We start from the raw sequence: 18,302 nt of genomic DNA, 5'->3' as shown, positions 1-18,302 counted from the left end.
GCTGATGATTTATGAGAAAACACACTTCTGTGTTTCCCCTGAAGAGAGGAGTCCACTTACAAGGTAAAATAGAATTGTGAAGGGCTAACACTGATGTATCCTCACCCTATCCCACTCCACCTCTCTCCTCAAACCCAGACAATTCAACGGAAGGCCACCACCACCCAAAAGGATTACTATGGTGAACTTGAGTACAAAGAAGACAAGTTCCTGTCGCTTACATTTAGAAGTCATGTCCAGATGTAAATGAGAAACCTGGAGGCAATACCTTCTGTTTTTCTCCTTTGAGGTGCGAGTTAAAAGAACATCAGAGAGATTTCTGGTGTAACAAAATGCTTGAGGGGCTTTAGGTGCTCCTTCCTGCCATGCTTTCCTTCTCTATTGCTGAAAGGAAAAGGAGAACTTCAAGTCTGGGATTAGAGCAGAGGGGACCAGTACAGCTTTTCTATCTGGAACCCTGGGAGGTACAACCTTATAGAAGCTCTGTGTATTTCTGGCAAAAAGGCAGAAGAGAGAGAGTGGTTTTGAGGATGCCAAGAATAGAGAGGGCCCGGGGCAAATGCATTGACCAGAATTTGTGGAAGACCTTCACACTGTCCTGTCCCTTGTGTGTCTACAGCATATTCGTAAATCTTTCAGCATTACCATTGTAATCTTATATAGGTGCTGGTTTAATCTACAACCCAAGGTTTGGTTAGTTACCAAATTGTGAACTGAAATCTCAGAAGTAGTCAGTTGGCACTCAAGTCAGGAAGCCTACATTCCAAAGCCAGCCAATATGGCGATACACCTTCTGTTATCCATATCCCCATCAATCCGGGAAGCTTTTTGAATTGGCATAATAAACCTTAGAGATGAAGTCCTGGTCTGGCTCTGTGGCACAGACGGTAGCATATCAAATTGCAGAGTTGGAAGCCACATGCTGACTTCGGCTTGAGTCACTGGTTTGATCAGTCTGAAAATACACTGAACGCATGCACATAAGACCAGGATCTTGACCAGCTGGAGGACAGGAGGAAAGGGACCACAGTGTGTGGAAGCCCTGTTGAGGATGTTTTTCTCTCTCAATCTCTCTCTCTGTCTCTTTCATAGGTGCACACATGTTGAATCATAAATTTTTAAAAAAGTAGAAAAAGAGAATAGGGTCTTTTTGTAGAAATGAGTGAAAGTTAAAATATCTTGTTGGGACCAGCAGTTAGCATAATGGCTATGTCTGAACTCCCATGTAGTCGACCGCAGTTCGAGTCCCAGACTCGGTGGCTTAAACTCACGCTGGGTGCATGTGCATGCATGCTCAAGATCACAAGAGGAGAATGGAGGAGAAGGGATTGCAGCGTGGCCATCTGCCCTGGGGGGTGATTTCTCGCTTTCTGTCTCTGTCTCTGTCTTTCTGGCAAGCGCACACATCCTATAGCAAAAGCCTATCCAAAAAGAAAACAATCTTGTTTAATGAATAGAATATAAAAATCCACCCAGACTTGTTTCCATACCCTTAAGGATAACACCTGAGGGCTCAACCTTAAATAAACCTGTATCCAAGCATGGAGCCAGAGGATTTCTGTTTTCCCAATGCCAAGTCTAAGAGTGCACATTCTGCCTCTGGATATTGTTGTATTGCTTCAAGAAAACATTTCATGGCAAGAGGTCACTGGTTCTGGCCCAAAGAACAGAAAGTTAGGACTTCCGTCAGTCTTACAGAACAGTTTGTAGGTTTTTGAGTCTACCTGATAATAAATGGCTTTCCCCCAAAGTTTACTCATTTATTTCTTCTATGTGAAAGGGAGAAAGAGGTTCCCCTCAACAGGACCTTCACGCCACAATGTATTCCTCAGTCACAGCCAGCCAGAATCATAGCACACATGTGTACACTCAGCACACACAGGGAGACCCCCGATGTGAACGTGGGACCTTCCCGTGTGGCCTCTGCACCCCTGAGTGCTGTATCACCATTGTGCACGTTTGGTCTTTTTATTATTATTATTTTTTATTATTGCATCTGTGGCATAGTTAATGGACAGTAATTCAATTTCATGATGGTTACCATAGTTACTAAAATAATCTAGGACTGTAGAAGACTAAACTGGCTTAGGTTTACAACAGCCCCAGTGAAAAGTGCAGTGTTAGTTGACAGAGCGAAGACCTCTTAGACATTTTAGAGTCCTGACCAAAGGGTATGCCATATAAGGAAGTCTGAGCCATACAGCTGGGGACCAGTAAGAGCATGGATATCTCCATGGAGACTACCCTAGAGTAGGGTCTGCATTTGGGTGAAATGTCCCAGCAGATGACAGCATGGATAACTACTAACCTAAGGCCCAGATACCTCTCCCTTTCCTGGAGCCATAAGACTAGTTAGATGTAGTGAGGAAGTAACCACAATTTTTGTGTCTGAGTTTGCCAGGAATTGACTAAAAAGGCAGTTATTGCCACCAGGAACAATGGAGTCTCTAAACAGATATTAAATTGGAACTTAGGGGGAAAAAACTGTAACTTTTTCTTCTCTGCACATCTGTCTTGAGCTTTGAGAAATTCACACTGTATTCCATGCAAAGAAGAACAACACTGGGTCTTTCTCAATTTTGTCTCAAAGACCTTTAATTTTAAGGGTAGACACAACTCTGTTACATTTTCTCCTCCAGCAGCTCACCAGGAATGACCCCATTGTCTCCAGACTCTTCCATCCAAAGTCGGCACCAAAGACCAAGAGAAAGATATTATGTTCTTGCGAAGGGGCTGGCAGGTGGCATGGTCATAGGGCACTGGACTACCACGTGGCTGGGCACAGTTTGAGTCCCAGACCTGGTGGCTTGCTTTCTCACTTTCCCTCCCTCCATCTCTCTCTCTCTCTCTCAGGCCAAATAAAAATAATAATAATAATAAATAAAATTAAATAATTCTAAAAAAAAATCTCTTTCTGAAATATTGATATCTATAGGAAAAAAGTCTTCTTCACTTCTGACACCCATGTGTGTTTGTCCTGTACAAAGCAATACTCCAATTGTCTGCACTCACAAATTAGTTTCCCATAATGTAACTCAATTCTGACACTGTCTACCTAGAAACAGCATCAAATACCACAGTTTAAGAGCTCCGTCCCACAAGACTACCCTCCTCCACCTGATATTCCAGGTCTCACCTGTGCTTTGACCAAACAGCTATAAATCAGAGTTCCCATGCCTGACTCCTCAGGTTCATTGGCTAGAGTGGCTCACAGAACTCAGGAAAGCATTTTCTTTACTATTACTCATTTATTATCAAAGTATACAGCTCAGGAAGAGACACGTAGAACAAGTGCATAGGGCCAAGTATGTGGGAAGGGGCACAGAGCTTCCATGCCCTCTCAGCCCCTCCATCCATGTGGTCACCAATGGAGAAGCTCTCCATACCTCATCCTCTGAGTTTTAATGGAGGTGTCTTTACATAAACATGAGTGATTAAAAACTGGCCATTGATGGGACCAGCAGTTAGCATAATGGCTATGTCGCTGGACTCCCATGTATTCGACCGCAGTTTGCGTACCGGACCCGGTGGTGTGAGTGCATGCCCAAGATCCCAAGAGGAGAATGGAGGAGAAGGGATTGTGGTGTGGCCATCTCCCCTGGGGGGTGATTTCTCGCTTTCTGTCTCTCTGTCTCTCTCTGGCTGGCTGGCAAGCACACACGCCCTATAGCACAAAACCTCTTCAAAAAAAAAAACCTGGCCATTGATCATTTAATTTAATTTATTATTATTACTATTATTAGAGACAGAGAGAGAAAAGTGAAAAAGCAAGCCCCTAGGTCCGGGACTTAAACTGCAGTCATCCATGTGGGAGTCCAGTGCCCCAACCGCCATGCCATCTGCCAGCCCCTGCCCATTAGTTATTAAAACAACCTCTAGCTCTTCTCTCCTCCATACTTGGGAGCTCAGGGAGTGGGGTTAAAAGTGCCATAACTAACTGCAAGTGTTCTAACTGGTTGTTCCCCTGGCAATCAGGCCCCATCCTGAGGCTATGCAGACACTCCAGCACCCCCTCGTTAGCATATAAAAAGACACTCAAGGCTTTGGAGATTCCAAGAGCTGTGAGAGTTGTGTGCCAGAAAATAGGGACAGAGACCAAATATGTTTTCCTTAGTATAAATCACGATATCGCACTATTTAAATCAGAGAGGAAAGATGGTATCTTAAGTACGTTGGTATGTTTGTGATAGGGAGGCTGGTGGTAGTGAGGAAAAAGTTACGTTGAATCCACCCCTGTGAATTTGACTTCCTGAAAGAAACTGTTAAGTCATCTGGCATTCTGCAAACACCTAACTGTAAGCCAGACATTGTGTTAGGAAGGCACAAGTTTCACCAAGACCAATAAAACACTTTCTGACACCAAGGAGAGGAGACAGATGACGCAACGTGCCAGGTGCTGTGATGGGGTCAAATCCAGAGCCGGTGGTGGGCGATGGAGAGAACCCGGCTCTGACTCAGGGTAGTCTGAAAGGTTTCCAGAAGAAATTTCATCCCAACTGGGTCCAAAATTTGTCCAACAGAGTATGAGCTTTCCAGGCAGTTCTAAGAGACTATGTCAACACAAAAATGAATGAAAATACGTGCAGTGTTGCAGAACAGTGAGAAGCCCAGGGGTTACACGGATGTGAGTGGACAGGCCAGTGTGGTAGATCCGGTGTGGTGGGATTGTGAAGATCATAGTGCCTTCCTGGAAAGACTGGCATTTGTGAGGTTGACCACGTCATCCAATAAGCCTACAGGTTCCAAAGAGAGGCGCTGTGGAAGCACAAGAGGGGTCAAAAGGCCCAGGCTATGGCCACCTACCCCACTCTATCTCATTGATATTTTTGTTTATTTGCACAAGTGCCTAGAGAGAAAGGGAGGAGGAGAAAGTGTGTGCCCTCCTCGCACCCCCGTGGAGCACAGTAGCACCACAATCCCTTCTCCTCATTTCTGCATCCTGTTAGGATATTGGGCATGCACACACACATGTCCAACATGTTTTTTAAGCTGCCAGTGTTTGGATTTGAACTGCTCAGTTAGTCATGTGGGATCTAACTTTTTTTACTACTAGGCCATGAGGCCAGCTTACTTTTATATTTTAACTTGGAAGTAGGATCCAGCTGTTTTTTGTTTTGCTTGCTTGGTAAGAATGATTTAATTTTATTTATTGTTACTATTTTTTAATTCACCAGAGACATGAGAGAGAGGGAAAATGAGAAAGCAAGCCTCCAGGTCCAGGAGTCGAACCGTGGTCGGCCATGTGGGAGTCCAGTGCCTCAATCATCATGCCACCTGCTAGACCCTGTTTGTTTTTGTTTTTAGGCTTTTGCCATAGGGCACTCTTGCTTGCCAGAGAGAGACAGAGAGATACAGAGAGAGGGAAAGTAAGAAATCATTCTCTAGGGAAATGTCCACACTACAATCCCTTCTTCACTTCTCTCTTGGGATTTTGGCCATTCGCATACACACACCTGGTGTGATTTTCAAGCTGTCGAGTTTAGGACTCGAACTGTGGTTGACCATGTGGGAATCCAGCCCTTTAATCACCATGCCACCTGCTGGTCCCACAGCTGTTATTTATTTATTTATTTATTTTGGAGAGGTTTTTTTGTTTGTTTTTTTGTTTTGTTTTGTTTTGTTTTTGTTACAGGGCGCGTGCGCTCGCCAGACAGACAGAGAGAGGCAGCGAGATAGAAAGAGAGAAATCATCCTCCAGGGGGGGTGGCCATGCCACAATCCCTGCTCCTCCGTTCTCCTCTTGGGATCTTAGGCATGCACACACACATGCCTGGTGTGAGTTTTAAGCCACCGGGTCCTAGATGCAAACCGCAGTCAACTACATGGGAGTCCAGTGACATAGCCATTACGCTAACTGCTGGCCCCTTATCTTTTAAGTCTTAAACATCACTCATACAAGCAATTGAGAATCATAAAAGGTCATTAATTAGGGAAGTTAAATTATTGTATTTACATTTAAGGAAGTAATTCTGGCAGCAAGGTGGGGGAAAAATTAGCAATCAGAGACCAAAAAAATGGGAAAACTGGGACCAGCAGTTAGTGTAATGGCTATGTTGTTGGACTCCCATGTAGTCAACCAAGGTTCAGAATCCTGGACCCGGTGACTTAAACTCACGCCGGGCACATGTATGTGCGTACCCAAGACTACGAGAAGAGAATGGAGGAGAAGGGACTGTGGCATGGCCATCCCCCCTGGGGGAGTGATTTCTCACTTTCTGTCTCTCTGTCTCTCTCTGTCTTTCTGGCACGTGCACACACCCTATAGCAAAAACCTTTCTAAAAAAAAAAAGAAAAAGGGAAATTTAACAGCCAGCAGGTGGCGTGGTGGTTAAGAGCTATAAACTCCCACATGGCTGACCAAGGTTCAAGTCCCAGACCTGGCAGCTTCCTTTCTGACTTTCTCTCTTTCTCTCTCTGGTGAGTGCATATGCCCTATAGAAAATTAAATAACAGTAATGATGATAAATAAAATTAAATAAATAATTCTTTTTAAAAAAATGAAAAAATGAAACAAAATAAAAATACAAGTGAGAAAACCAAGCCCAGCCACAGTGGAGCCAGGCAGTAGTGGCACTGCTGCACCTGCTGGGGGCCATATGGGAAGGCTCCAGCTTTGCATCCCAAGTCCACCTGAATGTGCTGGGCGTGCCCTAATCCTGACCGGCTACAGGGCTGTGGGGGAGGATTGTGGCATGGGGACTTGGTTGAAGGTGTGTCTCTTTCTCTCCCTCGCCCTCTCAGATGAAGGGAATAAACTTTAAAATTTAAAAAAAAAAAAAAAAAAAGAAGAAAAGGTGGGAAAACCATTAGACTGTTCAAATAGCCCAGACAACACATGACAAAGGTTCTAAAGCAAGGTAGTGATAATGGGAAGGGGAACAGAAGTAGGACATTTTCAAGTGACATTTCAGAGATTGGGTTGGTAGTTATTTACAACCCCTACTGCATATGCGGCAAGAAACCCTGTACACTGTTCAGCTTTCTGTAGGTGGACGGGTATCATATCAGCTGATTCACCTCAATCCCAACATAGTAGGTTGTCAGAAAAGTCATGATGTGTTTTTCTGTTTTTCTATGCAAAAATGCATCATGACTTTCCTGACAATCCAAAATTACAAGAAGGTGAGTGAGATAAAGCCTCTTGAAACATTCCAAAGCTTCTAGGTTATTTTTCAAATATATTTATTTATTTACTTATTTTTATTTGCTATTATTATTACTTAATTTGATGAGAAAAGGAGAGTGAGAGAGTAAGCCACCAAGTCCGAGACTTGAACCATGGTCAGCCATATGGGAGTCTAGCACCTTAACCCCCACACCACCTGCTGGCCCATAAAGTTTCTAGGTTATTAAGGGTAACACAGTAGGTTGAATGATATGATTTTGTGGAAAACTGTTTTCAATTTACCAACTACAGTTGAACATGTAAAAAGTTGCCAATACAGAGGGCTCATTTGACTTATCAATTCCAGAAGATGGATGTATTTTGTTGTCTCTTTTTTCTCTCTCCTTCCTTTTCCAAAAGAAGCATGTTAGCCCAACTATTTTTAAAAAATTGGAAAAAATTAATTTAGTAATAAAGTGAGCTGTGGATATGGTTCATTTTGTGTGGTTGTGATGGTACACTATCTGACGTAATACCATGCTTTGCTAAGACTGATCCTAACCGTGGGCTGACCTTATTAGTGAGCAGAATAGACTATTGATTCTGCTGTGACTGAAGACACAATGGGGAGACGCTCAACCCTAATTATATGCTCTCGATCATATAATCACTATTTCATAAACACATGCTTTACAAAAGGGTTTATGACAGGTAGGCAGTAAATGTTCAATGGAATGCAATGTGGGTATGGATGTAGTCTGGTAGAACTTTCAGTCTTAGCACAGGAGACAAACATGAAACAACTAATCACACACTTCCTTATTGGACCGTTATTCTGAAAACTGCTTTGAAGATGAAGTAAATGCTACCAAAGAGTATGGGAGGAGGACTTCACCCAGTCTCCACTTCCACGAGAAACTAATTTTGGGCTTGTGAGCTGAAGGACAAGTTTCTTCTTCACAAATTAATGGGGAGGGGAAATTCTGGCAGAGGGAGAGCGTCCAGCACGAAGATGGGCACTGAAGAACTGGAAAAAGGTCACAGTGGCTGGAGAGCAAAAATCAACGAGAATAGCTAGATGGGTTAGAAAACTGCTATGATTCTCTACAGATTTGTAGGCCATGCTAGGGTTTGCTGTTAGCCCCAAGTCCACAGAAATACCACTAATGGAATTTAAACAAGGTGAATAAAATAATCAAACATTTTTTTTAATTACCAGAGGGCACACATGCTCTGAAAGAAGGGAAAGCACCCACCCATGGGGCATGGTAACACCATAATCCCTTCTCTTCCATTTCTCCATCCCTTCAAGACTTGGAGTATGCACACATACATACCTGGCATATTTTTTAAGTCACAGGCCAGGATTCAAACCATAGTTGGCCATGCAAGAAAAGAAAAAAGAAAAGAGAAAGCACCACTCGTGGGGAATGATCACACCACAATCCTTCCTCCTTCATGGCCTCCCTTTCGGGATATGCCTAGTATGTTTCTCAAGCAGCCGGGTCTGTGACTCAAACCACATGGTTAGCCATGTGGGACCCGGCTGCCTTAACCACCAAGTCACAGAACTTTACCAAGCTGTTTTGTTTTGTTTTGTTTTAAATTACACTGACGCATCACTCCTGTGCTATTTGGGCACGGATGTATGTGGTTATGAAAAGAATCAGGATCATATTTTAATGGCAACGAGTACAGTAAGCTTTGCAAGTTCACATGTTTTTCTCAAAAATATTTAAGTGTTGAGGGTTGTTTGCTTTAAACCAACCTACATGTCTAACTCCCATATTTGTCTAGTTTCCTGCAGTAAAAATGATACACCTCAGTGAAGACAGATATTGGGATATGAAAATTGTTATGAGTCAAAGAGCTACTGGTATTTAATCTGTAGCAGGTGTGCTGTTAGATTTAACAAGCATTTCTGGGTATTCAGGTTTTACTTTTTTTTTTCTTCCTTTAAAAGAGGCCTCTAAGCACATGACAAAATTTAAATCAAAATATGAAAGATAATCCTAGCAGGATACAACAAATAATTCTCCACCCTTATCCTTTCTCTACTAAAAGAAAAGAGTTGGTCAAGAAGAATAGTTTTCCCAGAGTTGGCCAGTATACATTTCTTTTGTTTCCTTTTTTACTTTTCCAGTCCAGGCAAGATAGAACCTTCTACAGAAAGGAACTACTATCTCATTTCTGAATACAAAAATCTGAAAAACATTCATAGGATTCAAGATAGCATCTTTTTTAAAAATATATGCTTGTGGTTCTTTTTTAAATACCTTTTTCTGAAAAATAGAATTGTCAGGGTGACCAGAACAGACTCAGATTGGGTAAAACATGTTTCTGCCAAGTTGTGAGACTGATGTGAATTAAAGTAGCTGAAACGTAAGCCGGTGTTATTGTAATCTGAAGTGTTAAAACGTGCCCTTCATCTAAGAAATGCAAACTATTTTCAAAACAAGCATCATGTGACGCTCAGCAGATTGGATCCTATTATTACAGCTCTCCAGAGGAGGTCACTTGTGGAACAGGGACTGCACTCTTTCTTAATGCAGCTCAGAATTATCCATTTTTTGATGTACTAGATTGACATTTCATTCTGTTAACAAAAATTCTACAGAATCTTACTATCTTTTAAGTGACAAAGGATAGTATGAAGATGGATAAGAGCAAATGATAAAGCTTCAGGTGTTTTTCTTTAGAGGCTTTTTATGCTATTTTGGAGTTCTCGACAATACTTTTTTTGTTTTTCTGTTTGTTTGTTTTTTATAAAGGTTTTTGCTAGAGGACACGTGCGCTCGCCAGAAAGACAGAGAGAGACGGAGAGACAGAAAGTGAGAAATCACCCCCCAGGGGGGATGGCCATGCTGCAGCTGCAATCCCTTCTCCTCCATTCTCCTCTCAGGATCTTGGGCACGCACGCACACGCGCCCGGCGTTGAGTTTAAGCCATCGGATCCAGGACTCGAACCGTGGTCGACTACATGAGAGTCTGACATAGCTATTATGCCAGCTGCTGGACCCGGAGTTCTCGACAATTCTAATAACTTCACTATTTAGCACTTTGTATCCTGTCCTCAAAGTTGGGATTTTCTTCAGCCTTTCTCCCATGCTCTTGTCCCGTGTATTTCATAATCTTTAGATTAGTTCAATTTTTCTGCAGTGATGGAAACTTCAAGGAGCTTTAGACATTTGAGCTGCCAGTTGGAAATTACAACTCCCAGCTCCACCTAAGCAGAAATAAAGTGAGCCCCGAAAGGAGAGGTGTAGTGGCCTCAAAGAGATCCAGTGGCAAAGCCTCTGTGGGAATTCGGCGAGAACAATGTTCCTTCTGCACACTAGATATATGAGCACAGTGGAAGGGAGACCGAAGTCTGGGCTTAAGAAAAACAAGTTCCAAAGGCTCCAATCCCTATGTCACACTTGGTCCAGAGGGTACCAACTGTTCTCAAGCAATTTCTAAGAGATGTACACCCTCCATTCAAGTCATCTTTTGTCATTTTCTTTTTTTTTTTTATTATTCCCTTCAGGTTTTGTTGTTGTTGTTGTTTTTACATAGATAATTAAGTCTGGCTCTCATAATTTCTCAAACTGCATTCAGTGATTTTTGTTTGTTTGCTTTTTGTATTCAGTGGGTTATTCCTAGGCATCTGATATCCTCTAGCTACATTTTTAAAACCCATGCTGATAGTCATCTATTTCTATAATCTCAGGATTCTAGCTACATCTGATTTTGTGATAGTCCTTGATCTAGCTCCATCTACCTCTGTTTTCCTGAGCTGGCTCGAAGCTATGACTTGTCCTCCAGTGGATGCTGCCTTCCTCTGACAAGGACATTTCAGAAGCCCCATCTCTGAAGGGTGGAGTGGTTAAAAGTTCTACCCTGGCCCCATTTTATGAATTAATAATTCAAACATATATAAGATAATGGAAGGTGAACTCTACACAACCTGAATGGAATTACCTTATAAATATTGGAGAACAAAGTTGACAAAGGGCAATGTGATTTGAAGTATGTGTGTGTGTGTGTGTGTGTGTGTGTGTGTTTGTGTGTGTGTTTATTTACTGAGAGAGAGAGAAAGAGAAGCATTCCTAACAGGGTCTTCAAGCTGTAGGCCACCCCAGCCTTGGCCACTCAGGATTACTGGCACATATATGTATCAGTGTGTACAGGGAGTCCTCAGGATGTGAACCTGGAACCTTTCCATGTGGCTTCAGAATTGCAGAACATTATATTACCAGCGTGCCACCACAGTTGGCCTTGTGTGTTTTTGTGTGTGGAAGTGTGTGTTTTAATTATCATGAGAATTAACAGAAAACCCATTTCTTTGTCTTTGGAGTTATTTTGAGAATGGTAGCTTAGTATTTTTATCATAAGATAGAAATGTTTTAATTCATCTAATCAAGGAAAATCAAATTTTAGGGAGCCGCCCTGAAAAATTCTAATTTGAAGACGTGCTCTAATCTGAAGGGCCGTGTGAAAGACCAGACTTCAGCATCTGGGCTGACCTGAATACTCATGACCCTGGCTGGCTGTGGGGCTGGGAGAAGGATCATAGTGTGGCCAGACGACATCAACAGTACCCCTCTCTTTAAAAAAAAGAAAAGAAAGTTTAAAAAAAAAAAAAAAGAGGGACCAGCAGTTGGAGTAATGGCTATGTCTGAACTCCCATGTAGTTGACCACAGTTCAAGTCCTGGACCCAATGGCTTAAACTCACGCTGGGCATGTGTGCGGACATGCCCAAGATCCTGAGAAGAAAATGGAGGAGAAGGGATTGCAGCGTGGCCATCCCCCTGATGGGTGGGTGATTTTCTACTTTCTGTGTCTCTCTGTCTTTGTCTTTCTGGCACATGCACGTGCCCTATAACAAAAACCTCTCCAAATAAAAGAAAGCACACAAGTTATAAGTAGTAAAATAGAAACAAATGAATATATGCTTGGATAAAGAAAATAAGTCACTACAAAATACAATGTCACTACAAAATAAGTCACTACAAAAAACAATAAATACCTTACACATCACATAATACAGAAAATAGCATACTATTTTCTTAATTAATGACCTGATAAACTTCTCTAATAGACTTTTTTCTATTATTTTGGCTTCGTATTTTTATAAAAATCACACAATTATCTATAATATGAGGAATTCAAATACAGTTTTAAATTGGTGCTATTTGATATTGAGCTGCATAAATATGTCATGAAATTACTCTTGCACTACAGATATTGACTAAGTTGATGAGTATGTGGAGAAGTTGTGTCACTGGAGCCCTTTTTTTTGTTTCAGTCTATATTGCTGATTGGATCAGTTTTCTGTGTTGTTTTATCCAGAGCCACAACTTTATAAGGAAAAAATATGTCAAATAGTCTAAGTGATCTGACATATTGGGATGTAGTATGCACTATGCCAAGAGACACACGGTTTGAACGCAACTAAACTCTGTGATGTATAAGCACAGGAATGATTTAAGTTTTATGCAAAAAGGGAGAAAATATGGTGCATTGTCACTGTACATTCTGCATTATTAAGTACATTCCTGACAGGAAAGAACAGCCATTTTGACTAAATCATGATAAAGAAATGCTCCATTTACACTTCTACACTTCTGATAATTAGAATTTTTCTCCACAGATTAGCTTCCAGTTTTGTCCTTTTTAAACCTCTCTTCCTTCCACTGTGTGCATACTTCAGTGCCTGGTGCTTTGGAACGCACTCCATAGCACAGTATAATTTTTGATCGGGCACCTTTGTGTCACAATGCCAGGTGGGCAGCAGAATTTTCCTGGAAGCAATTCTTTCAAAGAACTGCTTTGATAGGAAAATTCATTTTGTATGCTGTAAAGATGTTCAGTGATTGAATGTAAAAAATAAGAAAATTTTAAAAATAAAAAGAAAGAAATGATTAGTTACACATACAAGTGACTGTCAAATACTGCTTCTCAAAATGCCAGACTCAAGAGGAAGTGTGAGGGAGGGGAAGTCTGAGTGATGGTTAAGGTGCTGGACTCCCACATGGCCAACCATGGTTCGAGTTCCAGACCAGGCAGCTTGAAAATCATGCCAGGTGCATGTATGTGTGTGTGTGTGTGTGTGTGTGTGTGTGTTGTGTTATGTCAAAGAATGGCTTTCCCAATCCCTCATATCATCCAAAATCCCAAGAGAAGAATGGAGGAGAAGGGATTGTGATGTGGCCATCACCCTGGGGTTGGGGCTGATTTCTCACTTTCCCTTTCTCTGGTAAGCACATGTGCCCTAATGGCAAAAAACTAAAATGGAAAAAAAAAAAAAGTGAAAAGTTTACGGGCCACATGGAAGGTCCTGAGTTTGTGTGCTGAGGTGCCCGTGTATACGCTGGACATACATGTGTGCCTGTGATCCTGGCTGGCTGAGGCTGGGAGTGGATCACTACACGAAGACCTTGTTGAGGATACCTTGCTCTCTCTCCTGGAAGAACTAAATGAAGAAACATTAAAATATTTTAAAGTCTGCAAATTTTATAAAATCATATTGCTACATGGTCTAACCTCAGTTTGAGTTTGATTGAAAAATCACACGGGGTGCGTGTGCATGTGTGCCCAAGATCCCAGGAGGAGAATAGAGGAAAAAGATTGCGGCGTGGCATGGCTATCCTCCCTGGGCGTGATTTCTCACTTTTCCTGTACTGTTTCTGTATCTCTCTCCAGCAAACGCACACACACTAACGCAAAAACCTCTTGGGGAAAAAAATATGACATGACTATGTGAACACCTTGCTAGGGCCTGTTCCAGGCCTTTGTAATGAGTCATGCAAGGAAGGGCATGAAGCATAAGCTCCATTAGCTTAGCAGTAATGTTCTTATATATTTAACTTACCTTGATCTTTTAGAACATAATGGTTGCTTTGATTTGTTGTATATTAAATTTTAAACTATATATATATATATATATATATATATATACACACACACACACACACACACCACACACACATACCATGGAACATACACACCATGGAAATTAAAGGCATTTATTCTGCATTAAGATCTATAAGCATATTTATAAGCACATTGGAAAACATGGTATAAATAATGAAAAAGAACTTCAGTCATATACTAAAATTATTGCTTTGTATTATGTCAAAGAATGGCTTTCCCTATCCCTCATATCATTCAATCTTGCTTCCTATACTTAGGAACAAGAAAGCATAGTAATTATTTCACATATCAATCCTTATTTCCGTAAATATGTCCTTTTACTATAATTTTATTATTGAAAGGTATGAATTGGAACTTGCCAATAAAATCCCAACTTTTAGGTCCAGCTATGGTAATCTGCAATGGCAAATAGTGCCACCTGGCAGACTGAGGTCATAGGGAAGGTCCATGTTGAATTCTCAGCCCACCATTAAAAAGCCAGGCACAGTAGCATGCATGTATAGTTCTCAGGAGGCTGAGGCAGGAGGATCTCCAACAATGAAATCCTATCTAAAACAATGATAATAATAATTCTTTTTAAAAATCTCTTTAACACTCTCCTTTTTTTCTAAAAAATTTGTCCTTTTATTTATTTATTTTAATTTGACCAGAAAGGGAGAGAGAGAGAGAGAGAGAGAGAGAGAAAGAAAGTGAGAAAGCAAGCTGCCAGGTCTGGGACTCAAACCATGGTTGGCCATGTGAGAGTCCAGCGCCCTTAACCACCATGCCACCTGCCAGCACCAAAAAACGATAATAATAATTCTGAGATAAAAAAAGTTGGGTGGTGTGATACTTTACTATTCTTTTTTTGTGTAACTTTTTCTTCCATGAGAGAGAGAGGGACAGAGACAGAGACAGGCACCCCAGCAGGCTCTCCATGCCACAATTCACCCTCAGTCTCATCCAGCCCATATGTACGCACCCACATGCACACTCAGGGTCTTCAGGGAGGTCCCAGGATACAAACCCAGGATCTTTTCCATTAAGGTCTAGTTACATCACAACTGTGCCACTACCTAGTCCCAATCATTCGTATCACTTTGACTTCTGAACTGTGCTAATGTTTTAATATTCATGAAGTAATAATAAATGTGTTTTATTCCTAAAAGAAAATACGAGCTAAAACACATAAATATTCTATTTCAAAAGAGTAATATAAATATACTAGAAGTGTAGGACAGGAAGTGGCCATTTTTGAATACAGTATTTTGGCCCTATATCTTCATTTTGAACACAATTAATTGTAATTAAATTTGAATGTATGGGCCAGCCAGTAGCATTGTGGTAAATCTGTGTGGATCCCATATGGCCAACTGCAGTTTGAGTTCTGAATATGGTGACTTGAGAAACATACTGGATATGTGTATGTGCATGCCCAAAATCCTGAAAGGAGGCATAAATGGAGGAGAAGGGATTGTGGCATGACCATCCTCCACAGGGGAAGGATGCTTTCACACTCACCCCATCTCCGTCTGGCAAGTACACGAACCCACTAAGAAAGGAAAAAAATGGAATGTATGATTTCTTTAAAAAGATTTATTTATTTAATTAATTCTACTTGTTGTTATTATTATTATTTTCATTTGACCAGAGAGAGAAAGAGAGAAAGAAAAAGCGAGAAAGCAAGCCACCGGATCCAGGACTCAAACCGTGGTTGGTCATATGGGAGTCCAGCACTCCAACAACTATGCCACCTGCTGACCCCAAATTATGATTTACGCATTATTTTTAATATGTGTGTGTAATAAAAGAGGGAAAGAAATAGATCAAAGATATATTTATAAACATATGGGTGTATACATGCATATTTCTTAGCACTGTTCACTGAGAAACCCTAGAAGTAATCAGTCCTCAATAGCAATGAGAACATGCCCAGATTTGGGCTTCTAAATACAATTTCCACTAAAAAAAATAATAAATAAATAAAAAATAAATCAAGACTCTTTGGAGAAATAGCTAATTTCAGTTTGGGGCAGAAAATATAAGAGGAACCTGAAATACTTATTGTGGAAGAAAGTAAGGAATTGGTTTTAAAAAATAATGGAGCTGTAGAAAAAACGCAGAGACCCATTTCTAAAAGATCTCATGGAGCCAAATCTGAGACAATGTCACCAAGAAAATAATTATATTAAATGGAAATCCATTAATTCATACTAATAGAGAAAACATATTAGAGAGAGAGAAAACAGTGCTTCCAGGAGGGACCCATTCCCAGCACCAGCCAGCCAGGGTAATGGTCACCTGCAAAAGTACCCAGTGCAGGGGCTGGCAGGTGGCATGGTGGTTGGGAGCGCTAGACTTCCACATGGCTGACCACACATGGTTCAAGTCCCGGACCAGACAGCTTAGTATCTCATTTTCCCTATCTCTCTCTTGCTCTCATTCTCTCTCTCTGGTCAAATTAAAATAAATAAATAAAGTTAAATAAAATAATTCTTAACAAAAGAAAAAAGTACACAGAGTAAACAAGGAGACCTGACAGTTTGAATTGCAGTGAGACGAAAGAGTAGGTGGTGGCATCTTGCGATGTGTCTAACAAGCCCTTTTTCTGCCCTGCTTGTGTGAGCTTCAGCAGAATTTCGAAATGAATGGCAGTAAGGCTGCGAAGGGCTCTGGAAAGGCCAAGACAAAGGAAGTTTCTTGTTTGCAGAGAGCTGGTTTAGTCCTCGGTGGGCCATATTCATGGACACCTGAAATCTAGAATAACCAGCCATGGACGTGGGGGTGCGACTGTGATCCTGGATTACCTCACTGCAGAGGTACTTGAACTTAAAGGTACAGTGTACTCCTCCTCCTTACTTGCAACCTATTCGTGGAGCTGAGGAACTGGACTCTCTCAAGGCTACAGTTGCTGGTGGTGGCATTATTCCACACATCCACAAATCTCTGATTGGGAAGCAGGGACAACAGAGGACTGTCTAAAGGATGCCTGGATTCCTTATTATCTCAGGACTCTAAATACTCTAACAGCTGTCCAGTGTTTGTGATTCCAGTGGACAGTATCAGAGAAAACCACAATTTCGCCTTTTTTTTAATTCTATTTGAGCAAATTGTAAGTTTAATTAACTTTCCAACCAACCAACATTTCTGCATTCAAGTCCCATATTTAAATGTTACTGTGGCTTCAAAGAAGCTATTGATTCCAAAGTAGTGGGTTTTGATTGAGTTGACTGTTGTTAAAAAAACTGTTTGGATTTTAGTTATGATGTAGAAGTTATAGTAACAAACATTTGGTTTTGTACAGACATTATATACACTCTGGTGGATAAGCTCAATAAAGGTCATATCGCACACTAAAAAAAAGGAGACCTTAGGATATGAACCCCAGACCCTCTTCAGCTTCAGCATCAAGGAATCACATTTCTGTCACACCACCATAGCTGGCCAAAGTAAAAGATTTGAACACACTTTTTATCAAAGAAGATATGAGGATGACAAACAAGCACATGAAATGATATTCAACATTGTCATTAGAGAAACTAAATTTAAAGATTAAAATGAGATACCACTACATTCCTGCAATTGGTACAGTAACAAAGATCATACAACTGTTAGCAAGGAGGTAGAGTTACTAGGGCTCCCATACACTAGTGGTGGGAGTGTAAATGGACCAACTGCTTTGGAAACAGTTTAATTATAATACCTACCCACTTCACCCTGTCCCAGCTCCAACAGTGTTTTCTCAAAATAGCAGTCAGATTATCATTTAAAGCACTAAGTCCTACGTAAGGAAGAGGGGATTTCAAAACGTTCATGGAGAACCTGCTAGTGGCCTAGTGGTTAGGGGAACTGGATCCCACATAGCCAACTACACAGTCCTGGATCTGGCATCTTGAGAAACACACCAGGCACTTGTGCATGTGTGCCCAAAATCCCAACAGGCTGCAGAAATGGAGGAGAAGAGATTACAACATGACCACACCCAATTGTGGGGTGCCATCTCCTTCTCCTTCTCTCGGTCTCTGGGGACTACATGCATCCTTTGGCAATTAAAAAATAAAAGCTTATGGAAAGATGAAAATACAGAATGAGTTTAGCTTGGAGCAAAAATGTTTTAAAAACTATGCATAATTTTCTTATAATCTGCATTTTCCATGAACTTTTTTGAAGCCTCCACCTATACACATGATCCAACTTATCCTACCCTGGCTTCCCTGAGATCCTGAGATCTATCTGATATCTTCTCTCTCTTTTTTTTTTTTTTTTTTTTTTTTTTTTTTTGGTTTTTTCTTTAAGGGGGCG

The 18,302-nt window shown here is 41.1% G+C and overlaps 1 pseudogene; it reads left to right on the top strand.

Moving 5' to 3' along the window:
• Positions 1–4,401: 4,401 nt before the first annotated feature.
• Positions 4,402–18,302, top strand: part of LOC102488561 (GPN-loop GTPase 3 pseudogene) — a 20,484-nt pseudogene continuing 6,583 nt past the window's right edge.

This window comes from Tupaia chinensis, unplaced genomic scaffold, assembly GCF_000334495.1.
Source record: "Tupaia chinensis unplaced genomic scaffold, TupChi_1.0 Scaffold000434_1, whole genome shotgun sequence".
NCBI lineage: Eukaryota > Metazoa > Chordata > Mammalia > Scandentia > Tupaiidae > Tupaia > Tupaia belangeri.
The sequence above is the reverse complement of the archived record's forward strand: the minus strand, read 5'-3'. Positions and strand labels throughout refer to the sequence as shown.